This window comes from Leguminivora glycinivorella, chromosome 21, assembly GCF_023078275.1.
Source record: "Leguminivora glycinivorella isolate SPB_JAAS2020 chromosome 21, LegGlyc_1.1, whole genome shotgun sequence".
In the NCBI taxonomy this organism is placed as follows: Eukaryota; Metazoa; Arthropoda; class Insecta; order Lepidoptera; family Tortricidae; genus Leguminivora; species Leguminivora glycinivorella.
This window is the reverse complement of record NC_062991.1, coordinates 3160076-3186207: the sequence shown is the minus strand read 5'-3', so window position 1 is coordinate 3186207 and position 26132 is coordinate 3160076. Positions and strand designations below refer to the sequence as shown.

Below are 26132 nucleotides of genomic sequence, written 5' to 3'. Positions count from 1 at the left end.
ATGCTTTATACAAACTTCCACCTCCCATTTTAGGGAAGAGGGTTGGAAAGAGACAAAAAGTCTAAGTCACTATCCATCTCTTCAACTATCTCCACATAAAAAAAATCACGTCAATTTCTCGCTCCGTTTTGCTGTGAAAGACGGGCAAACAAACATACACTTTCCTATTTATAACTGATATATTCTATTTATAACTGATATAACTGAAAGATTTAAATTCAATGTTTATGAGACCGACTACCGCTAAAGAAGTGAATAATATCATAAAGAAATTAAAAAATACTAAAAGTGTTGGGCATGACGACATTGACACAACAGTAGTTAAATTTGTAAGCGATTCTATAGCTGGATACCTGTGTCATATAATAAATCTTTGTATCAGTACAGGCATATATCCGGATGAATTAAAAACATCCATAGTTAAACCTCTTTTCAAAAAAGGTGACAAAGAAGATCCCGCCAATTACAGACCCATAGCGTTGATCCCTATATTTTCTAAAGTTTTCGAAAGAGTCATATATATACATCTATACGATTACTTGGAAAAATATAATATTTTATGTGACCAACAAAAAGGATTTAGGAGGAATAAAACAATAAATATGGCGATTTTTGAACTTATTGAAATAATTGTAAGAAATGTAGATACAAGAACACCGATATGTGCAATATACACAGACATGACCAAAGCATTTGATCACGTGGATCACGAACTATTGCTTCACAAGCTTAACGCTTATGGTATAAGAGGCAATGTATTGAACTTGATTAAATCCTATCTGACGAATAGAGTGCAATATACCGAAATAAGTCGTATTTGTATAAAACGAAGATTTGACTATAAATACAGTTCAGATCCTCGAGTAGTAAGGTACGGCGTCCCACAAGGCAGCGTATTAGGGCCTTTACTGTTCCTGATTTACATTAACGACCTGCCAAAAGCCACACCCCACCCCATGATACTTTTTGCTGACGACAGTACCGCTATAATAAAATGTAATGATAGAAGCAGTTATGAAAATGATATAAATAACGCACTTAAAGGTATTGTAACATGGCTTGATAGCAATAATCTAATTATCAATTTAAGTAAGACAAATATTATGCATTTCTACCAAAAGATTACACCGGACTGCCTAAACATAAACTACAGAGGTATTGAGATAAACTACGTCAATGAATGTAAATTTTTGGGTATCATAATGGACAGTAACTTGAAATGGCAAGCTCAAAGTCTAGAGATTTGTAAAAAAATTAACAAGGCAGCGTTCGCACTTCGCAACCTATCCAAACTTGTAAATCGTAAAGCCCTAATAAGTGCTTATTACGGATTAGTCGACTCCGTATTAAGATATGGAGTCATTTTCTGGGGCATCTCTACTTATACCTATGATGTATTTAAAGCACAAAAAGCATGTATTCGTGCTATGGAAAATTTAAATATTGATGAAAGCTGTGTGCCTGCATTTAATTCACTAAAAATATTGACATTTCCTTCACTGTATATTCTAGAAATGGCCCTATTTGTTAAAAATAATCTGAATCGGTTTACACTGGTGTCTCATGGACGACAGCGTGCTGTGCGGCCGCAACACACTTACAAATTGCGAATTCCAGCTGGTAACACCGCTCTCTTTAACAAGAGCGTGCTAAAGATGGCCACTATCATTTATAATCGACTGCCGAATGACATCCTACAGCTAAATGCTAAACTATTTAAGAGAGAACTAATTAAATTATTGCTACAAAAATGTTATTATTCGATTAAAGACTATATAAATGACCAAATGCTATAAATAATGAACTTGTATTTTTTTTTTCTTTATTCATTTCTTATATTAATTGCACTTAAAGTCGACATCTGTAATTGAATTAAATTTTCAATAATCATTTGTCATTTTTTTTTGGAGTGAAAATACTAAGTGTAATACTTTGTGTGTAATAGTTTATCAATTTGTATAGTTATGAAAATTATGTGATTATTTGGTTTAATAATTTTATAATTATGTTATCAGCACTGTTAACTGGGTGTGATTTATGCTGTATATAAATTGCTACTCTATAGTTAAGCTGCACGCTGCATGCAATCAAAAAGTTTGTATACCTGCACTCGCGGGTAAAACATAGAGAAACAACATGTACTGTTACCACCTAAAAAATGTACCTATGTTTTCACAAATAAAGAGATTCTGATTCTGATTCTGATTCTGATATTATTAGTGTGGATTGCTGTCAAAGTAAAATGTAAAATGTGTATTCACAGTGCAAAGATCTCCGTTTCGCGACCCGGGCTTAAAACTTTTCAACCTCAGTTTTGACAGTTTGGCCCGATTTGTCATTGTCAAATGTTGATATAACATCATCTAGATTCTAGCCGAATAGCGCCATGGTCAACTAGCCATACAACACGTAATTTTTTCCTTAGATTTTATCTGTCTATTCTAAGTTGTCTATGTATTTGAAATATACCTACAGAGTGCAATTTTTATAACCTGCAACATTTATAGTTTAGATAGCTGATAGAACCCAAAACAATTACACAAGTGTAGGCAGGTACTTTAATTTTAGTCAAAATCAAACCATGCTATTGAAATAAAATTAATTGACTTTATAAAGCAATGTGTCGCTTATTTATAAATGTGCTAGATAGTCACTATGTCACGCAAGAGATAAACTATTATCATAACATTCTAGAATCGCTTACACCCATATATATTCAACTCCATTTAGATAACCGACATATATAGGAAACATACATACATATAGTCACGCCGGTATTTTTATTTCCTTTTCGCACGTGTATCGTACGACGTTTATCAGTACAGGTGGCCCTCCGAAGTTTCGACCTGACACATAATGAACCACTTCTCGCACTAGTGCGAAAATAAAACACCATCTGTACTGAAATAGTACATTACATCAGAGGCCGGGAAAATGAGGATTTCCGGCCAAGTGGGTATATACCGGATAGGGATACGAGGCCGGGAATCCGTTTTCACGCCGAGGCATGTATAGTGCTTTTCTCAAACATACAATGAAATAAAAAAAAATGCTCTAAAGGACAATATTTTATAAAAAAAAGTTACTTTGCAGGCCTAGGCCTAAAAAATAATATGAAATCCCTTTACAGTCCTCTCGAGTTGTTGCGCCCAAAAAGCGATACTTCCCAGCCCATTTTAAGGAACGTAAAGACAATATTTCATTGCATGTTTGAGAAAAATACTATTATTTACGTTCCTTTTAATACCTAAACGTACAGAGTATAGGCGTGTATCAAAGAATTTGACATACATTCCTTTTCCCCTCACTACCTCGGAAACACGTGTTTTATCCTTTAATGCCGGTGGGTAAAAACGCATTTTATTCACTAGTGGGTAAAGTAATTTGACCTTGAATATAGTCAAATTAACTGCTTTAAAATTTATAAAAGTAGGTGAATCTAGTAATGAAGATGATATACCACCTGTGGAACTACTGGAAGCAGTGATAAACGTATTTATGACATTTATCGCCCTGTCTGTCGCATCACGGAGGTCCTGTTGAGAGCAGGCGAACGGGCACGCTGGACAGGACAGCATGTGCTCCATCGTTTGTGGAGCCGTCCCACATGAGCATTGGGTATCTGAGCCGTGTAGGGTGCCCCACTTCAGCAAGTTCTCCTTACTGCGGCCGGCCTGGGAGCGCAGTCTGTTCAAGGCTTTCCAGATCGGCCACGGCTGCTTATGCCCAGCGGGGAGCAGTTCGGCGGGACGGACGTAGTCGTCGGGAGGGGCGCGGGTACTTTCCCATTGGTCAAGTCGCTTCTTAGGTGGTGGAGTTCGGATGGCTTCCGTACACCTCATAAAGCTCCTACGACTCTTCAAGCGGGGCGGTGGTAGCTTGTGGCCATGCAGGGGATGTCTTGAGTCTTGTTCCTGCTTCGATTTTTCAACTCTACATGCCACCTCTCTGCGGGTTTCCGGGGCGCAATTCCTGCCAGAGGGTATAGCTTATTGAGCGGGGTCGGTTTAACGCATCCGGTAATTATACGGCAGGTGTTGTTGAGTGCCGAGGTAACTTGGTCTGCGTGAGTAGAGCGGTGCCACACTGGGCACGCGTATTCGCCAGCCGAGTAGCAAAGTGCTAGGCCGGTAGTGCGAAGGGTTTGCGCAGACGCGCCCCAGTGGGTTGAGGTGAGTTTCCGCAGCAGGCAGTTACGTGAGTCAACCTTCTGACGTGTTTTGACACAGTGGCTCTTAAAGGACAACGTTCTGTCTAAAGTTATTCCGAGGTACTTTGGGCAGGGGCAGTGCTCAACCGCGACGCCATTCCAGGTGACATTGAGCTGCCTGTTTGCTTCCCTGTTTCGTAAGTGGAATACACACGACTGAGTTTTTAGGGGGTTCGCTTTCAGGCAGTTCACCTCGTAGTACCTCGTTAGACCCTTTAAGGCCGCCGACAGTGGTTTTTCTGTACCTTCGAAGGTGTCACTTTGGGCCGCTAGTGCTAGGTCATCTGCATATGCGAATCGCTGGGTGTTCTGCTGTACTGGTTGATCGTTGGTGTATATATTAAACAGCATAGGGGCAAGTACACTACCCTGCGGCAGACCATTTTTTTGTGAGCGCCAGCGGCTCTTTGTAGATTGCAGGTGGACTTGGAATCGGCGGTTGTGGAGCAGTTCGCGGAGGATGTTCGTAAATCGAGCGTCGCACGTCATGTCGTTAACCTTTACGAGCAGCCGTTGTACATTCACCGTGTCGTACGCTGCTGTTAGGTCCACGAAGACCACTCCAGTGATCAGGCCCAGCTCGAACCCGTCCTCTATGTGTTGCGTTAGCTTCAAAGTTTGACTTGTGCATGACTTTCCAGGACGGAATCCCGCTTGCTCTGATATGAGTTTCGGTTCAATAATTGGGGCGAGGCGGTTTAGGAGTAAGCGCTCCAGCAGCTTATAGGTGTGACACAGCAAAGATATGGGGCGGTAGCTTTTAGCGTCCGACGGATCCTTTCCTGGTTTGGGGAGTGCAATTACTTTTGACTTACGCCATGCTTTTGGAATCTTGAGTGACGTGAGACAGCTATTATATAGTTCCAGAAGCCAGTTCCTGGCTCCTGGCCCAAGGTGTTTGATCTGCTCCACAGTCAGGTCGTCGATGCCGGCTGCTTTACCGTTTTTTAACGACTTCATGGCAGTCTCAAGTTCCTGGTGGGTGAAGGGCTTGCTCAGATTTGTGGGCGGCTGTTGTTTAGTGTCAGCAGGTATTGGTGTCGGTTTGGGCATACGGCCAGTGGGTTTCCCATTGAGCAAAAGTTGTGTGGCCACCTGGTTAGCCGAGACTTGGCCTGAGTTTGTTGGTGGTGGCGGTTCACCGGTGAGTTTGCGCAAGTTCGACCACGCTTTCTTGCTATTGTGAGTCAAGTCGGTATTGCTTACTGCTTCACACCATTTTCTCTTCTGCTAGCCGATATTTCGCGCATTAGGTCTTCTCCCGTTGTGATAGTCTCTTCAGAGAAAGGGTCTTTACGGTACAGTGCTTCGTAGGCCCTCAGAAGATCGGCTGAGGTGGAATTAAGTCCCGGGATATATTGTGTGCGGCAACCCCTTGGGATGCTACGGCGCGACACGGTTCGGACAATTTTGATGAATTTGTCGTATTCCGACGCCCTTGCTGGTAATCCGTTTAGGTTTTTATCAATTTGGTTCGAGAACTCGCTCCAATTTGCCTTTTGGAAGTTAAACCGACGACGGAAAGGGGTTCTGATGGGTTGCACAGCAGCTTGGATTCGGCACATCAGGGGTCTATGTTGCGTTCTTGGTATTGGTTTGCAGACCGATTTGATACACTGGGAGCTTATTCCTTCACTGACGAATATCAGGTCAGGATTGTAGCCACGTTTCCATCGCCCGCTGTTAAAGGAGGATGGTAGTTTAGGGTTGTGAAGGAGTACCAGCCCGTTTGCTTCCGCCCATGTTTCTACTCTTTCTCCATCTGGGTTGGAATCTCGGTAACCCCACGCAACGCTGTGGCTGTTAAAATCGCCCAGAACAATTCTCGGCCGGTGATCGCCGGGTGCGGATACGTCCCAGGCTTGGAAGGTCTGTGGAGGGGGCTTGTAGACTGACGTGATTGTGCACTGGCCAATGTCCAAAGTTATCAGCTCCGTCGAGTCCATCAACACGCAAGACGAGGAAGTGACTAGGGTGTCAGATCGTGTGAAAATTGCGCTGCCGTGTTTTGCGTGAGGGATTTCAGCGACAAGTGTCAGTCCAGGTATGTGCGGCCGGTGGTGGCCTGTGTCACGGTGTGTTTCCTGTATGCATAGAACGTCGCAATGCGTCTCGCGGCACATTTCGGAGAGAAGTTGTGCTTTGTCTTCCGAGAAGCCCTCTATGTTTATAGAGATGACAGTCAGGGCTGGCGCTGAAAAGTGCCTTTTTTGATCGCATGTATTTATATTCGCATTGGAGCTCAAAGAAACCATCGTGGTGGAAGGATTCGCCGGTCAGCATAGGTGTTGACCGTTGCCCGGGGTGCGCCAGACGCTGGGATATCTCGTAGAAATTAGTTACTCGTTGTGCGTCGTACTGGGAGGCTCCTTCCATGCACCACCTCAACCTTAAAGTATAGCAATAGAGATGTGTATACACATTTCTGACACTTCGTCAGCATCTATATTTATGATTTGATTGAACAAAAAAAGAACGCCGAAAATGGCTACCGACTTTCACCGGCCGAGGAAAGTACTGAGTGTCAAGGTAAACAGATTTCGGTTTTTGGTTTAAATATTTGCTGAGAAGAGAGTTTGCGAATAAGTGGCAATACAGAGATTTCTATTTTGCGGAAAAAGGTAGTTCATGTACACAAACTACGTACAGTACTTGCAAATTTCTAATGATAAAATATATTGCTTAGAAATAATGAAAATATAAGTACAGTGACCTTCAAAATTGCATGGAAAAATTATGAATAAATTTAATTCATTTATAAAATCGTCATGCACTTCTGCAGCTCACTGTACATACAGGGTGAATTTTTATGACAGGCATTATCAAACGTTTTATTACAATATATTTTATTTTATTTATTTGAGTCATCAACAGCAATACAGAAAAGAAATTTATGACATAAGGAACCATTCACATAGCCAATAACAGATGTCCGCAAGTAGGTATACACTATACAATAAACACGGTATATAATACATTTACGTACACGATTTATTTTAGACGTCTTGATTGGATTATGCCTATTATAAAGTATGTAGTAACTTACTGAAGTATTGTAAAAGTAACATATTTTAATTCACATTTAAAACCATTGTAGAACCAAGAACGATTTAATACTCATAATACTGGAATGACAAAGCACTTACAAAAAAACGTACCCCTAAAATGTATGGGCATTTTAGGCTTAAAACTAAGAAAGTTGTTCGCAGCCTGGAAGTGGCCAAAATCATATTTTCCCTAAATATTTTGCGCATTTTTATTTTTTATAAGAACAAATTACATATTTCTTTATTTTAAAATCATGATATCACGTCAATACACAATTTGAAAATATAAAATAAATTTGTAAGCATCATCAGTCAATAGGTGGCGCTAAAAATCGATTCTTAGTATGAAGTATGTAAATTCTATATAAATAATCCTTGTGTAGAACCTAAAATTAAATTCAATTTAACATTTGTTTTATTTTACATGATACCATATTTAGAGAAATAAAGATAAAAATATATTGTTTATTGGCTTTTGCCTTTGCTAGTAACCTAAGACTACCTTTGTTTTATGTAGGTGTTATTGGCATTTATATCCGAGAGGTCAAATACCTTGTAATCCTTGTATGCTTTAGTGTGAATCAATCATAATTGACACAAAGAAATATGGGACAAAAAGTGCAAAAAAATATTTAAATGGGTTCATTAATTAAGTTAAATACTTAATTTTAATAAAAAAATACATATAAAATGAACTGAAAACACTTTATCCCTGTTTATTTATTTATTTTAATTTATCACAGATATTCTAATGGTCGGGTACTATAATACATTTAAATACAAATTGAATCTATAAGTGGCCTATGTTAAAATTATAAAATGTTTTTTTTTTCATGTATTTTTGTGGCATAAACACTATATGTAGCTCCAGTTTTAATAAGTTTAAAATAATCCCAGTACATTCTTTCACTGAAATTTTACAGTCGTTAAAAACCCCGAGTTTTAAAAACATGTTTAACGTCACAACAATAAAAAATCCTCATGAAAAATAAACCGAGCGTAACCACTAAAAACTATTTCTAGAAACCTGTTAAACAGAGCTAAAAAAACGCTGCCGCTCATTTCTAAGGAACAGCAATTTTTTTTTGCGTTTTCATCATTGGTCCCATAAAAGTTATTCATTATGCCCACAAAAGTTATTATGCAAAGTATGGCTGGTTTTGTTTCATCCTGTATAATATAAATACAGGAACACTAAAGAAAAAAAAAACTAAAATCAGTTATATTTTAAACCTACCAATACTTTTTAAAAACATTGGATCCGACGTTCGATAAAAAAGAATCGCTTACCAAATATCGCAATCCATATTATACTAGTATTATCACAGTCACAAACACTATCACAATATTTGCGATTAAACGCGCGCGCCTTATGCTCTCTGCGATTAGTCGCGCGTTAGTCGTATGCGTCTGCGCACCGCCACGGTCGTGGACTGACTGAAGAGATAATTGTATGGCGGTGTTCTAATCACGTACGATCTTTATCCACAAGGTTGAATGTATATTTGTACCTATCGACCAGATTTATAGATTATAAAATGTTTTTTTTTTTTTTTCATTTTTGCGCGGTCTTCTGCTCCTTTTACTAGTAAAAAATGTCAACTTCTCTCTACAATATTCACACAAGTTTTTGCTTCTGGGTTGAAATGGGATCGATTAGTATAGGTTAAAAAAAAGTTTTTCTCTTAATCAGAAAATTTTCTAACTGAGGGAAGGTCTTCTAATTTTTAAAGCAGTTTTCGCGTGCTGCGCGGTATCTGGTAGTTGCCCCATACCCTTACTGACCCAAGTGACCCATTATCAAAATTCGTTCTGTATTACACTCGGCAAATAAGTAAATAAAAGTCATATAAATAAGAAGATTATAATCTTATAATCTTCATTAAAAACTAAAATTAGGTAGGTACACTAGGTGCGAGTATACCCACTTATTCGGTTTCAAATTTTATTTCCCGTTGCATTGTATGGCAAAAAATTTAAATTTTGAAAAAACCCCCGACCGCGACATAGTGGACCGATTTTCATGAAACATGGCTAAGAACACTCCCGACTAACTCAGCTTTCAGACAAAAAAAAACTAAATCTAAATCGGTTCATCCGTTCGGGAGCTACGATGCCACAGACGGACACACACACAGACAAACAGACAGACAGACAGACACGTCAAACAAACAAACACCCCGTCGTTTTTGCGTCGGGGGTTAAAAAACTAGTCTGCTTTAGGTATAAAATTAAGCTAAGACTGCTAGACTGAAACCTAAATCTAAATCACAGGCTCCGTTGCACCTCAGTCATCATAATTTGTACCACAGACTTTGAGGTATATGATGGTTGAGCTTCAAATCGTCAGGCCTAGCGCGTATAGTTCGAATTCTGGTAAGGTCATTTATTTGTGTGATGAGCACAGATATTTGTTCCTTAGTCATGGATGTCTTCTATGTGTACAGAGTGATTTTTAGTAAGTACTAGCTTTTGCCTGCGGCTTCGCACGGTTTAGAAACAGACAAAAAGTAGCCTATGTCACTCTGCATCCCTTCAACTATCTCCACTTAAAAAATCACGTCAATACGTGTCTCCGTTTTGCCGTTCCCATTTATAAAATTATAATATTCTCACCACCGTTAAGAAATTCACTCGTATTAGGTTTACACCCTGCATGTGCTAGTGATTGAAGCAACACAGTAGATGAAATAATGCAACCATCATACCCTTAATTGCGGTTTAGGCAAAGGTGAATGACTTTGAACAAAGAAAAATAACATCCATGTTCGCATGTCTTAAATTATACTTGTATGAGCTAGCTTCCTATTAAACTGAACTCAGATTTCAACAAAAAACCGGCCAAGAGCGTGTCGGGCCACGCTCAGTGTAGGGTTCCGTAGTTTTCCGTATTTTTCTCAAAAACTACTGAACCTATCAAGTTCTAAATAATTTTCCTAGAAAGTCTTTATAAAGTTCTACAGATAAACAACTCATTATGTATTACTTCCTAGTAGTTTCATGGATGGAAGTTATTTACTACTTTTTATTTGAAAATACATCCTAAATAGGTAAAAAAAAAAAAAAAAATTTTTGTGAAAATTTTCTTATTTTTTTTTTTCTTGTTTTCACCTCTGAAATGCGGGGTCAAAGTCTGTCGGTTTCTTATGTTACAAATATATAGGTACTAAGCAAACGTAGTGCCACTATGAGTTACTGTTAGTTTCAATAATGAATTAATGACTTTTTGACTATTGTCTAGTAAAGAAGGTCCCATTCGATTATTGTCATTATTTTATGGCTGCCCCATCATCATCCTTGCGTTATCCCGTCATTGGCCACGGCTAATGGGAGCCTGGGGCCGCTTTGACAACTAATCCCAAGATTTTCCATAGGCACTAGTTTTGAAAGCGACTGCCTTCTGCCCATCCAACCCGAAGCTGCAAAGGGTAACTAGGCATTGGGATTAGCCCGCAGTTTCCTCACGATGTTTTCCTGTACCGAAAAGCGACTGGCCCGCATATTAGACGTAATAATTATTAGGGCATAACAATGATAAGATACGGTTAAAGTAATATTAAATAAATTAGATAAGGAAGCTGCAGCACTCTAATGGCTATGTCGATTAAAATAGCTTCGAGCATGTGCGATGTTATGTTAGGTTGTATAAATTAAGTAACCTATTCTTTTGATCCGAGTCTGTTTATCAAATATAGCTAGTGTATTAGGATACCTAGTTACCTACTTATCAGCTACTTTATAACTATACTACGTCCGGAGGCATAGGCGGTCGTCACACTGCTCCGCATCTCGCAGCGACGTCCGTTGTTGCATTTTCTAACTTTGTGTGTGACAATGTAGAATCTTGATTGTGTATAGAAAAATCACATGGTACGACAAACCCACTCATTCACGCATGTTTCCAATAATATTGCAATGCCATCATCATCATTGGCCACGTCATCTATTGCAGATGATTGTTGCAGCGTCTAGTAAGTTATGTGTTGTGTGGAGGTTGATTGCAAGTATTGCAACGTCTGCGGTGGCTAAAGAGACCTATACCAGAGCGGCATCTTGTACCACAGCGATCTCAGACATGATCAGAGTTCAGAGGAGGGGGTCTGGCAGCGCGTAGTTTTTTCTGTAGTTTTATGAGACTCAATCAAGCTAAGTGTCGTGTACCTACGGAACCCTAAATATTCGAGTAAAATATGAATGCCCCGAAACTTCAAAATCTTACTTATATACCTACCAAGTATTTTAAATACTTGACAAGTGACTTTGACCTAAGGTCAAATGACATGGAAGATTCTAGTATAACGACAAGAGAGGTCAAAAGTTCACATTTTGTCGTCATTGTTAAGTGTAAAACCGAGAAAAAAACCATTAAAACTTAGAAGATTTATGAATATAGTTAAATTTTAATTTATTATACGTTAGTACGCTATTATAGTGAGTTATTTTCTGATAATGATTAATTAGACACTTAAGACATTTTGAGAGACTTGTTATTTACAACTGGCAAATTGCAAAATGTAATTACATACATACATACATACAATCACACCTGTATCCCATAAAGGGGTGGGCAGAACACACGAAACTACTAAAGCTTCAGTGCCACTCTTGGCAAATAAGGGGTTGAAAGAAAACGAAACTGTGACATCGCAGTGACAGGTTGCCAGCCTCTCGCCTACGTCACAATTTAACCCATATCCCATAGTCGCCTTCTACGACACCCACGGGAAGAAATGGGGTGGTGAAATTCTTAACCCGTCACCACACAGGCATGTAATTAGCACGTCGTAAGCTATGGCGGCGTTATTGATTATCCCAGGTGCCGTAGCCGAATGGCATTTCTCCGACGCGAAACAAAAACGAAACGCCGCGAACGATAGTCTGGCTCTGTCGCGCCAATACGCAAGAGCGTTAGAGATGAGAGACGAGCGTTTCGTTTCGTGAGCGTTTGTGCCATTCGGCTACGCATCCAGATTGTTACAATAGGGCTGCAGGTGTTATCATTCTCACAATATGGAACTTTTCACATGACTAGGTTTAAATCACTGTAATTATTAGCCGCAGGCTTTTTGTAAAATGAAGGTAAGGCCTCATCCTCTCTTTCTAAACTATGATTAACACATTTTCATTTAAATTGTACAGTGATAGCATAAAATAGTACATCGACACGTGTTACGAATTTCCTTTTCGCACGTGTATCGTACAATCGAAATTCGGAACTTCCTTTTTTACGCACTTGTATCGTAATGTACTATTTCAGTACAGGCCCCGTAGCCGAATGGCATTTCTCCGACGCGAAACGAAAACGAAACGCCGCGAAAGCTATTCTGGCTCTGTCGCGCCAATACGCAAGAGCGATAGAGATAGATATCTACTATAGCGTTTCGTTTCGTGAGCGTTTGTGCCATTCGGCTACGCACCCTGATGGTGTTTTTTTTACGCACTCGTGCGAGAAGTGGTTCATTATATGTCAGGTCGAAACTTCGTATGGCCATCTGTACTGAAAAACGTCGTACGATACACGTGCGAAAAGGAAATTCGTAACTCGTGTCGATTTAAGTCGAGTCCATTTCCGGTGGATGAGAGAATGCACTTTTTTTAAAGGTTTAAACTTTGAAGGTCGTATCGGTCCGGAAATACCACAGGCAGACAGTTTAAAATGCAGTTTAATTGTGGTTTAACTGTGCGAAGTAGGAAGTTTCTGGAGAAACGCACAGTTGACAGGTTAACTACTAATTATAGGTTGTAACTTTTGAACCTCAGCTTTGACAATTTGGCCCATATTCATAACTTGATATTGTGTTAAAATTGACAAATATTAACATTAGCGCCATCTAGCTGTGAATCAACCAAAGGTATATCGCCATCTAGCCGACCGACCGTGCATTTTTCTTGATGGTTCTACTTCTAAGTAAGGTCCGACCACAGATGTCATATATACCATAGATCAAGCAAACGTATCTACTTAGCGTGTCAAATGAACTCAGTGAAATCCACTGAGTTGTCCGTCTTTACTCGCAGCTTGCAGCTTTCGGGCGTCAATTTTTGTAAGTTGAAGTCAACCAAAACATAAAAAATGCCTCGTTACGTGATATTCAATTGCAACAACACAAAAATTATGAACAATCAAGAGCCTGAGACATATTTAAAATTACAGGCAAGAATCAACTTCAGTACAAAATTTGACACGCTCGGCCCCTATACAAATATATGAATTTGTTTCTTCTATCTAAATTAAGTTCTGTGGGTCCGACCGAGAATCTCGGCCGCGAATAAATCGTATGAAGTCTCGGCCGATAGCCTCTAGTTCTAAGGTACAGTCTTTCTTAGACAATCTGTCTATACGGAGTAATAATAGTTATTTGTTATACAAGGGGGCAAAGTTGTATTTTAACGCCGAGTGTGGAATTGAAAAACGAGCAAGAGAAAGGATTCTATAGTTGAACCACGAGCGAAGCGAGTGGTTCGAGAATAGAATCCTGCACTTGCGAATTTTTTAACACACGAGAAGTAAAATACATTTGCACCCGAGTGTAACACAAAACTTTTCCCCTCACTATAGCGAGGAAACTACAACGCAAAAAAATGCGTTTATCACTGCTTCCAGTCCACAGGTGGTAAATCATCTTTATTACTAGATTCACCTACTTTTATCAATTTTAAAGCAGTTAATTTGACTTTATTCAAGGTCAAATTACTTTACACACTAGTGGATAAAATGCGTTTTTACCCGCTGGTATTAAAGGACAAAACACGAACACGTGTTTCCCAGCTAGTGAGGGGAAAATGTCTTTGCAAATATTATAGTACCTTTAACTACACTTTTTTATTTAAACATCACATTTTGGGGTGAAGCGACAAGGTCTGAACGACCGGTTTAAGAGTGACGCACGATTGCAGGAAGTTTTTGTTTATATATTGTTCTTAACATACATGTACATCTACTTATATGTTTTATAGTTAGTGTTCGGTTGTGACGTAGGTCTTACGAAAAAATCGAATCCAAATATTTGTACTTGGCACAGAACTAGAACATATAACTATTAAGAGTTTTGAATGATTCACGGTAGTGGGCCCTGTCGTTTTTTCTTTCGTGCATGATATCTATTCAAATTTATGATTCACGGTTATTTTCATTAGACTTATATTGATCGGGATATAGACCGTGATTACCTTTTTCATTTTTGTCGAGCTCCCGATATTTCGACGCAGTTGCATGCATCATGATCACGGAAAACTGACGAAGGCGGGTGGATGTCAAAGTAGGGTAGACAGCGCGCGATACGCAACTTTGACATCCAATACTTATACGTTGAGCGAGGACGCTGCCAGCTCTTTTGTCCCCCGTAGTATCAGTCAGCCGCTTCGCCAAGTCCTTGTATAAAATCTGGGCGCCCGGGCCCCACGGACCGAGGGTCTCGACGCCAAATCAACAAAGTTGTAATTGGCGTCGAGACCTCCGTATTTGCGTCTTTTATGCGTCTCTGCAGCCGCGCCCACTTTCTTTGTGGTACCATTGCACATGCTGAAAGCAGAACTTTTCCTCTTCTAGAAAAATACGAAATTAACATCAATAAGATTGTCAAAAACTCAGACTTGTTATTCTCAAAATCCGGATATGCAAGTCATTACACTCATTACAAGATAAATGTATAAATATATTCACTGTAGACAAATCCTATACCGATATCGATAAGTCGATAGTCGAGCTCCGGTACAACGGTCACCACTTATCGATATCAGGGATGCAATTTCAGTAACATTTAAACAACAGACGAGTCAAGGACTCATACAAACAAGTTGATTTGCTCTCCGATTACAGATGTTTCTTTATCTGTCATACATTTAATTTTAGGGGCCCTTTAAAGAGAGGTAAGAGAGGTAGAGAGTTCCTAATATCGATAAATTAAGTTATCGATAATTTTCCTAAATACATACTGAGCATAACCAAGCTTCATAATGCTTTGTTAAGGGTTACGAAAGTGATAGGTATTTATGGTATATCTCATCAGTTAACCCTTTGACGGCCCAAGAGGTGAACGATATACTTTTCGTGCATTTCGACAAGGTTTATGAAGACGTGGAGCGCATTATTTGTTTGGTAAACAAATTACATTGTGTATGAATGGGTCTATGCTCAGTATACATAGTTAAGACGGTAAGTATGCAATGTAAGTTTTACTTTTGTTAGTGCCAAGATTCGGTTGACCGCCTTTTGAATCATTCCCATTTGTCCCTATCTTATAACAGCTGTGGGCGACGACAAAAGAGAATACACTTCATCATCCTCCTTGCGTTATCCCGGCAGTTGCCGTGGCTCATGGGAGCCTGGGATCCGCTGTGACAACTAATCCCAAAATTCGAGGCACTAGTTTTGCGAAAGCGACTGCCATCTGACCTTCCAACCCAAAGGGTAACTAAGGCCTTTATTGGAATTAGTCCGGTTTCCTCACGATGTTTTCCTTCACCGAAAAGCGACTGGCAAATATCAAATGACATTTCGCACATAAGTTCCGAAAGAATACACCTATTAGGTGTAATTACGAACATAGTAGCCGGTAGCCATTCAATGACGCAGGTTCACTCAGACGGAGAGCTATTGTTCGTTTTTTATCGGTTCTGTTACCGAGTGGACTGTGGATTCATTATGCAATATTGAATGTTTTATTATTCTCTTTATTTATTTTCTTTCTTAGGCTAGGCTGTTTAAATATGAATATAAAAGTAAAATACAAAAACACATACAAAACAATATAAAACACATATAAACACATTATAAAAAACCTAACCTAGGGTGCCGCCAGCAGCGGGGCAGGGCCCAAGCTGCCGGTGGTTAGGGCTGCAGAGAGAGGAACCGTCGAACTATCCGCGCTGTGTCCAAGATCACCGCCTTCTGCATCTGGCCCTTGATCCAGCCACCTAGCGAGAGTCTCTTAAGATATTGGTCGAGACTCTTCGCTATGAGACCGTTCGCTGAAACGACTATCGGAACAATGATCGTTGATTCAACATCCCACATGGCGGTTATCTCGTGAGCCAAGTCTAGGTACTTACTGGACGTCCTTCTCGGCTTTCACGAGATTCTCATCATGGGGGATGGTGATGTCAACGAGCACTGCCCTGCGTTGCAGTCGATCTATTATCAGAATGTCAGGTTTATTGGCTACAATAGTCCTGTCAGTGATAATAGATCGATCCCAATAGAGCGTGGCACGACCATTTTCGAGAACTGGCGCAGGTAAGTACTTGTAGTACGGTACTTCGCGGTCCACAAGGCCGTATTGAAGAGCAAGTTGCTGGTGAATAATCCTGGCTACGAGATTATGTCTGTGCAAGTACTCGCCGTTAGCAAGATGAGAACAACCGGAAATAATATGCCTGAGTGACTCTCCGGGACGGCGGCATGCCCGACAAATGTCGACCGTACCGTCCTTCAGGATATATTTCCGGTAGTTGTTGTTTTATTATTATTGTTCATTTAGGACAAATTTAAGTAAGTAAACGCTTTATTAGCACCAAAAGAAAACAGATAAGCATTATATTAATACATACTATCACGCCTCCATCCTATAAAGGGGTAGGCAGAGCACATGAACTACTAAGTTTCAGTGCCACTCTTGCAAAAAGGGGTTGAAAGAAATCGAAATTGTAACATTGCAGTGACAGGTTGCCAGCCTCTCGCCAACGTTACGCCACAATTTAACCCATATCCCAGAGGCGACCCCCGCCCCCCGTGCCCCGTGTGGTGACGGGTTAAGAATTTCACCACCTCCTTTCGTCGCGTGGGTGTCGTAGAAATCAAAATAAAATAAACCCGCACGAAGCGATTTGCTTCTTCTTTTCTTATGCGCACTGCCAAGGAGTGGAATTCCTTGCCGGCGGCTATATTTCCGAGCTCATATAACCCGGCAACCTTCAAATCAAGAGTGAACAGGCATCTTCTGGGCGAGCTCACTCCATCGTAGGCCACGTCTTTGGTTTCGGCTAGTCTGTGGTCAAAAGTAAGCCCATTTATAAAAAAAAAACTCTCCTATAGAAAAAGTGGAGGAAAGACCGCATAAAATGTCTGGGTTTTTTCCGCGAATTCGGCTTGTCCTCTCAGTAGGCTTAGCACATGATGGCCGCGGGAGTATGTCGCCGCGAGATAGATGACACGTCTTTGTCTAATTGTATTAATGACATAAGGACAGGTAGTCTATCTCGCGGCGACATACTCCCGCGGCCATCATGTGCTAGGCCTGCAGCACAAGTTGCTCAGTCTAACCAGTAACCCTGTTAACTCATGCTGTAAGTTATTTCAGGTGTTTAACTAAACAGCCTGTATCTTTTGCTTGCAATATTAATCATAAATAAACCACTTACTTATAATAAATTCTTCATTCGTATGTTCTGCGTTAGTCTGAAAAAAGAAAAATAAGTTGTCAATAACAATTTTAGTGACGTGGGTATTAGTAAGACGTAAGTAATGTAGTAAATATAATATTTACTAGCTTTTACCCGCGGCTTCGCCCGCGTAATAAAAGTATTCATTAAGTTTTTCATTTGGATCCTTAGGTTTCTCTGTAGGTATATTTATCTGCGATTATTTCGATTGCACATAATACTTTTGCTTGCAATGATTGTAGAAATATTACACATCGACCATAGCGTAGGTAATTCTATATACGCTAGGGAAACCTTTATAAACATCCCACATAGCCCGTATTTCGACACTATGATCGGTGGGTAAAAAGTACTTTTTTCTATTATCCCTTAAAAATTTTTACATTTTGCTTATACTTATCGCAAACGTAATCTTCAAGCAAGCAAACAACGATCATCTTAGAGCACATTGATTGTAAGAGACCGCCGACCGATTATCCGTATCCCTCTAACGTAAGTACATGTAAAGCAGAACGAAATACATAGTTATATTCAACTCTTTGAGGATGCTTTTATTTTCGCTTAAAAATAAAACAAGTATACATGATTAAACACTATTTATTTATTTTTTGCACTATTGTCTTTATTGAAAATATGAAGTTATCTACTGAGTTTATTGAACAATCAAGATTTGAATGTGAAGGATGCGATTTTGTTAATTTATTTATATCTGGTTGAATTTTCGTTAAAAATAGCCGAAGGTCACCACGTTCAGTAATTTGCAGTTTGCTTCTTTTTTTGTAAGCAATGTGAGAACGGCACTGAAACCTCGCTCAGCTAAATACGAAGATGGAAACGCGATTAGAAACTTCTGTGCTTTTTTCCATAATCCAGGGTATAGTTGAGGTATTGATTTTTGGAGCCAGAACTCCTGGTATCCCATTTTAAATTTCATTTTAAGTTCTTCATTTGTTGTCAGTTCAATTAGTTCTTCTTCTAAGTTAGGTGACTCTGCTGTCTTCAACTGCAGACCTTCTGGCAGATCACGCACATGGGTAAAGTTTGGCTGGTGGGAGATAAAATAAAGCCATATTTCAAATATTCAACACTATACTGGCGACATTTTTTCTTAGCCTCCGACATTGTCGCAGCAAATAAAGTCCAACAATATAATTATGTATTCACATTTAACACCAACAAAAGTCGTTGTTCGAGTTCACTTGTAATCACAAAAACATTATTCAAAATGTTCAGTCGCTTTGTGGCAAAACTGGACAGTTAAACTTATTACTATAACCACCATTAACACTCCCGATAAATAACTTTATGCGCAGTAAAATTAATCTAGGATCCCCAACGATGAGCTCAACTAGAAAGACGTGGATTTACTTAGTGATGGGTAGGACATCAAATTAAAATGAGTTTGTATGAGTACCTCATTTTCAAAAATGAGGTGTTACAATGTCTTACTTCAAATGAGGTGAGGTACTGGTATATAAAATTTTGCTATCGGCGATTTGATAGACTCAATCGGGCAACAAATTCTAGTATGTTTACTATGTAATAACATCCTTTATACCTATTAAATTTTATTTGCAACTAAATGTTAAGAAGAGAACTTGAACAACAGAAGACTGAAATATTATTTAAGAATTCCAATTGCTGTAATATGAAACTACATAAAAAGCATATTGATTTGATGGTTCTATGAAACTTTTGTTCTATTTTAGCTGTTGATTATTGTTATTTATCGTATGTTAATATTCTTGATATCATTTTATAATGGTTTCATTTATAATTTACAGTTTAATAATAATATATTTCAATTGAAACTGTAACCTTAAAAACTGCATGTTTTTAACAAACGTGAGTTCATATTGTTTTCTAATTACATACCACTTTTACGTAAAAATAACCAACTTACCGCTGTGGATATTCTAACAGCAATATATAGTAAATTCAATGAACACCAACATTCTCGACGCCGTTCATACTTTTGACTATATTTTTGCACGTAAAAGACACTAAGGCAGAGCCACAAGCATATTAAATCATGTATAAAATGTCACCATTATTATATTTTGGTGTATTTATTAGTAATATCACTGTATGACACAAATAAATTAGACATAGCCATTGAACTTTGGAAACAACAAACAACTGTCACAACACAAGTAACACAACTGACAACTTCAACTGTCTATGAAATGCGTTTCGTTTCACGACTCACGTTTATTATTTGGTAATTATATTTATAATTTGGTGTCAAAATGTGTACATATTAATAAACATGTTATTAACTGCATAGATATATACTCCGTGTAATAAATGGATATACATTTTTTTTATGGATAATATTAGCCCATATTGTTGTCTTAAGGAAGGCTATAACTATAACGTAAAAACAAAATAGAAATGTCTCTTCTTTATCCGTTGAACATGCTGCAATGCGATATGATGTTAAATATTATCCACCTAAAAATATTTTCAAACTTTTAACTTAGACGAAACAACCAACGAAAATTTAACTGATATATAGAAATAAGTAAAAACTGCAAAAATAAAATAAATATTTGTCACTAATAAAAAGGTGCGAAATTCAAATTCTGTGAGACGCTAACTCTTCGTTCGTACAAAGTTCATATCTGTGGCATTTAAATATATAACAACTACACCTACAATACCTACATACGAATCTAAATAAAAATAAATAATTTTAAATAATATTTCGGTCATTAATCCTGTACTGTTGTCAAGCGAACTTCATAAATGCACATTTTGAGTTATTCGTCCTTGGTATTCAAAACGCTTCGAAAATAAATATGTCATGACCAGTATAAGACAGCTCCCTTATTACAAATGACAACAGTCATACAAATCTGTTGGTCCGATAGGTCACGTTAAACTGGTCAAATCGGTAGCTCAAGTAATAGCATCGAAACTATCGAATGAGAGCGTTGCTGAATTTGCGCGCCAATTTGAAGAGATGCTTGGATCACAACGACGTAATATGTATGAAAGCTTGCGGCGCTTAAGACTGTTTTATTTCGAGTCACGTGTAACGTATTTTGTCGAGGCAAATTTGAAGCATAGCTCGTGTCTGTCTCATTCACTCTTACGGTAAACCTAACTAACTGTTTCACTTTGAAAGGATTTTTGAAGTAATGTTGGTAATGTGACATTGTCGCGGTGAGGTCTTCCGGTACAAAGCGATTTCCGGTACAAATGTATTGGTGGACCTTTTGTCTCGGCAATAAAGTTTGTAGTTCGGTGACATAGACGATGAGCCGCTTCATTTTGAAGTGTCGACTCTCACGAGGGAGTTTGAGGACCGCGAGGCGCTCGTGTGACAGATGAGTTTTTGAATGATTTGAAGTTTGTGAATGATTTGTGTGGCATGAGGTGTTTGTGTTGCGAGACTTGCGCGCGAGGTTATGAGTAAAATGAGGTGAGGTGAGTTGAAGTGTGATGTAATACATTTATTCCGTGTGAAGTGCTGCGACAAATCACCAATATGAGTGGTACAAATGAGGTGCCTCATGAGTGAGGAACTCAACACTAGTCATTTACTGATTGCAAATAAAGCTGTGCACTACGCGGTCCATGTGTAACGGTCACCCAGATGGCTTCGAGTTCTCGCGCCGATAAGGAGAATAAGGACCCGACAAAAGATATTAGACAAAACAAAAACAAACCTAAGGTAATAAAACAATGTTTGCTACCGGCGAGCGCGGCTTATTGCATAATAATACAAATGCGCCGAGACAAACGACCAGATGGTGTTTAACAATAGGTTTTACAGTTATTATTTTAAGTTATTTTTTTTCCTCATATATGGGACCGCCCCCCTGTGAGGGACGAACGCCCCCCAATTGCTTTCGAGCCCTCTACCGCCCCCCTGGAACTCCTCAGCGCCCACTGGGGGGCGGTATGGACCACTTTGGGAACCACTGCTCTAACGATACCCATATTATCCGTATCCGTATCCGTATTGCTATCGCTATCGCTATCGCTATCGCTATCCCTATCCCTATCCCTATCCGTTATCAAGATGTTCAATGATTTCTTATCAAGTGCTAAAATATAAAGTTTCATGGTTTTATCTTTTAAAATTAAGAAATCCCATACAAACTTTCAACCTCTTTTCAACCCCTTCATCCCTTTTTTTCGTAATAAAAAGTAGCCTATGTTCTGTCTCAGGGTCTAAAGATTGTCTGTTCCAAATTTCATCAAAATCGGTTGCGTGGTTTAAGCGGGAAAGCGTAACAGACAGACAGACAGAGTTACTTTCGCATTTATAATATTACTAGCTTTTTTTTTTTTTATTTCGTTATAAACAAAGAAAAAAATTACAACAAGTTTTGTACTTTGTGTTTGTTTTACCCGCGGCTTTGCCCGCGTAGTAAAAGTATTCATTAAGATTTTCATTTGGATCCGTAGGGACCGTAGGTTTCTCAGTAGGTATATTTATCTGCGATTATTTCGATTGCACGTAATACTTTTGCTTGCAATGATTGTAGAAATATTACACATCGACCACAGCGTAGGTAATTCTATATACGCTGGGGAAACCTTTATAAACATCCCACATAGCCCGTATTTTGACACTATGATCGGTAAAAAGTACTTTTTTCTATTATCCCTTACAATTTTTTACATTTTGCTTATACTTATCGCAAACGTAATCTTCAAGCAAGCAAACAACGATCGTCTTAGAGCACATTGATTGTAAGAGACCGCCGACCAATTATCCGTATCCCTCTAACGATACCCATATCCGTATCCGTATCCGTATCGCTATCGCTATCGCTATCGCTATCGCTATCGCTATCACTAACGCTATCGCTATCCCTATAGCTATCCCTATCGCTATCCCTATCGCTTTCCCTATCGCTATCCCTATCGCTATCCCTATCGCTATCCCTATCCCTATCCCTATCCCTATCCCTATCCCTTATCAAGATGTTTAATGATATAACACTTTAAGTTCTCGCGCTTTGTACACATATTTAAAGTCACAACATACAGGTCGAACGCGATTAATTAACATTATTTTTACCTTTTTTCCCAACGTTTCGATTTAAAGTCACATACAGGTCGAACGCGATTAATTAACATTATTTTTAGCTTTTTTCCCAACGTTTCGGCCAGGTTGCACTGGCCGTGGTCGCGGAAGACTGACGTCCCAGCAAAATGTCACCGGAGATGTAAACAACACAAAACTACCCGATATTAATTTATATAAATGTTCGGGGTAGACAAATAAATATAATCTACCCGCTTTTAGTTAATGTTTATTTCCCACCATGTTTATTTTAAAGGTAATAATCGCGTTCGACCTGTATGTGACTTTAAATATATGTTTAATGATTTCTTATCAAGTGCTAAAATATAAAGTTTCATGGTTTTATCTTTTAAAATTAAGAAATACCATACAAACTTTCAACCTATTTTTCAACCCCTTCATCCCTTTTTTTCGAAATAAAAAGTAGCCTATGTTCTGTCTCAGGGTCTAAAGATTGTCTGTTCCAAATTTCATCAAAATCGGTTGCGTGGTTTAAGCGGGAAAGCGTAACAGACAGACAGACAGACAGAGTTACTTTCGCATTTATAATATTACTAGCTTTTACCCGCGGCTTCGCCCGCGTAATAAAAGTATTCATTAAGATTTTCATTTGGATCCGTAGGGACCGTAGGTTTCTCTGTAGGTATATTTATCTGCGATTATTTCGATTGCACATAATACTTTTGCTTGCAATGATTGTAGAAATATTACACATCGACCACAGCGTAGGTAATTCTATATACGCTGGGGAAACCTTTATAAACATCCCACATAGCCCGTATTTCGACACTATGATCGGTGGGTAAAAAGTACTTTTTTCTATTATCCCTTACAATTTTTTACATTTTGCTTATACTTATCGCAAACGTAATCTTCAAGCAAGCAAACAACGATCGTCTTAGAGCACATTGATTGTAAGAGACCGCCGACCGATTATCCGTATCCCTCTAACGATACCCATATTATCCGTATCCGTATCCGTATCGCTATCGCTAACGATATCGCTATCGCTATCGCTATCGCTATCCCTATCACTATCCCTATCGCTATCCCTATCGCTATCGCTTTCCCTATCGCTATCCCTATCGCTATCCCTATCCCTATCCCTTATCAAGATGTTTAAGATATAACACTAAGTTCTCGCGCTTTGTACACATATTTAAAGTCACATACAGGTCGAACGCGATTAATTAACATTATTTTTACCTTTTTTCCCAACGTTTCGGCCAGGTTGCACTGGCCGTGGTCGCGGAAGACTGACGTCCCAGCAAAATGTCACCGGAGATGTAAACAACACAAAACTACCCGATATTAATTTATATAAATGTTCGGGGTAGACAAATAAATATAATCTACCCGCTTTTAGTTAATGTTTATTTCCCACCATGTTTATTTTAAAGGTAAAAATAATGTTAATTAATCGCGTCCGACCTGTATGTGACTTTAAATATATGTTTAATGATTTCTTATCAAGTGCTAAAATATAAAGTTTCATGGTTTTATCATTTAAAATTAAGAAATCCCATACAAACCTCTTTTTCAACCCCTTCATCCCTTTTTTTCGAAATAAAAAGTAGCCTATGTTCTGTCTCAGGGTCTAAAGATTGTCTGTTCCAAATTTCATCAAAATCGGTTGCGTGGTTTAAGCGGGAAAGCGTAACAGACAGACAGACAGAGTTACTTTCGCATTTATAATATTATATAGTAAAATAGTAAATAAATATAGTAAATATAGTAATAGTAAATATAGTAATAATATAGTATATAGTATATATAGTATATAGTATATATAGTATATATAGTATATAGTATATATAGTATATATAGTATATATATATAAGTATATAGTATATATAGTATATATAGTATATAGTATGGATTAGTATGGATAGTATAGTATGGATGGATTGACTAACAAATATGTAATGCCGTGTAAGGTATTTGGAATAACATATTATGTTATAAATGATTTTATTATTTTTTTATTTTTTTTTTATTTAAACCAGACAATATAAAAGACAAATCGCTCGCGTTAAATTCTAAAAGAGTGGAATGTTCCATACAAACTTAAAGGGGGGGGGGGGGTTAAAAAGAGACCAAAAGTAGCCTATATCACTCTCCATCCCTTCAACTATCTTCACTTTAAAAATCACGTCAATTCTTCGTTCCGTTTTGCCGTGAAAGACGGACAAACAGACACACATATCATTTATATTTATTAGTATGGATGTTATTGATGATTTGGTCGATTTGGTGGTTGATGGTCTCTATGAAACCGGTGTCTTAAGGGTGAGACATTCATTAATCATGCAGTTAAAACATAAACATAAACATAAACAATGCTGCAATCGGTTAAAAGATGAATTACATTCGAAGACAGCGCAAGCGCACAAGCCGGTTAGATAACTTGCAGAAAGTAAGAGTGTTTCGTTTCATAACTGTCTAACAGGCTAGTGCTGTCTGCGGCCAACTATCGATATCGATAAATCGTATGATCATTTGGTTAAAGTTGGTTTGGCAATCATATTATTATGAGATTTTTATCACAAGATTATTTAACATGTGATCTTAGAAATTTAAATAAGTAGCAAAACTCATCAATTAATTATTTATGATATTATATTAGTTTCAGCGCCCAATATAGGTAAGTAGGTAGGTACTCAAATCATTAAAGTAAACAAAATAACGGTTAACGGTTTTTTTTATTATTATAAAAGACACACCAACAGTACATAAACAATTCAAACAATATAATGTGACAATAGAGGACACCCATAATATTTATGCACCAATAACAGGCGTGCAGCAACACTCAAACAGTTCGAGGCTTTTACACTACTACCTAGCTAAAATATATTACAAACTATAATACGATAAAAGAATTAAACACTTGTAAAGTAATAAATTAAGTCGTTGAAGAACATATATCATAAAATACTTGATTTATTCAAAATATTATTATCTTTCTTTACGTCTAATAATATCTATAATTAGCGTATGTGGACCTCGATAAGATTAAATACCGGAACTTTGGCTAAACAACGATAACCTTCGTACGCAATTTTAATTTGCAAATCTTATCTAATGTACTTATTTAAAATTTGAAGGTAATATTGAGATTTATCGTTTCCATAAACCTCAGATAAAGACGTAATCTTCCAAATTATTATTTTCTTATCTATTTACGTAGTTTATTATCATACCTATTCGTAACGGGCCCATAGATTACGAATTTGTCGGACGATATCAGTAAGTCAGTTATTTTCCAGTTACCTTTTTCAATTAACTGACCGGCTATCGTCCGATAGGTGCCTTTAACATTCCTCAAAAAAGACTGTCTATCTTACGCGACAGTTTGGGTAGCACATTATAATGTAATTATTACATATTTACGCTCATGATGACGGTGGATTTCCGCTTCATGTAGAATAAAAAATATTTCTTCTAGTAC

The 26132-nt window shown here is 38.2% G+C and overlaps 2 protein-coding genes across 2 annotated transcripts in view; both read right to left on the bottom strand.

The window, feature by feature from the left end:
• Positions 1 to 8699, bottom strand: part of LOC125237548 (ATP-binding cassette sub-family D member-like) — a 138928-nt gene extending 130229 nt beyond the window's left edge. Inside the window, exon 1 of the mRNA XM_048144678.1 lies at positions 8548 to 8699. The gene's annotated coding sequence lies outside the window, so the exon portion shown is untranslated. The remainder of the gene's footprint in view (positions 1 to 8547) is intronic.
• Positions 1 to 26132, bottom strand: part of LOC125237309 (ATP-binding cassette sub-family D member-like) — a 112484-nt gene that overhangs the window by 38728 nt on the left and 47624 nt on the right. The window lies entirely within an intron of this gene.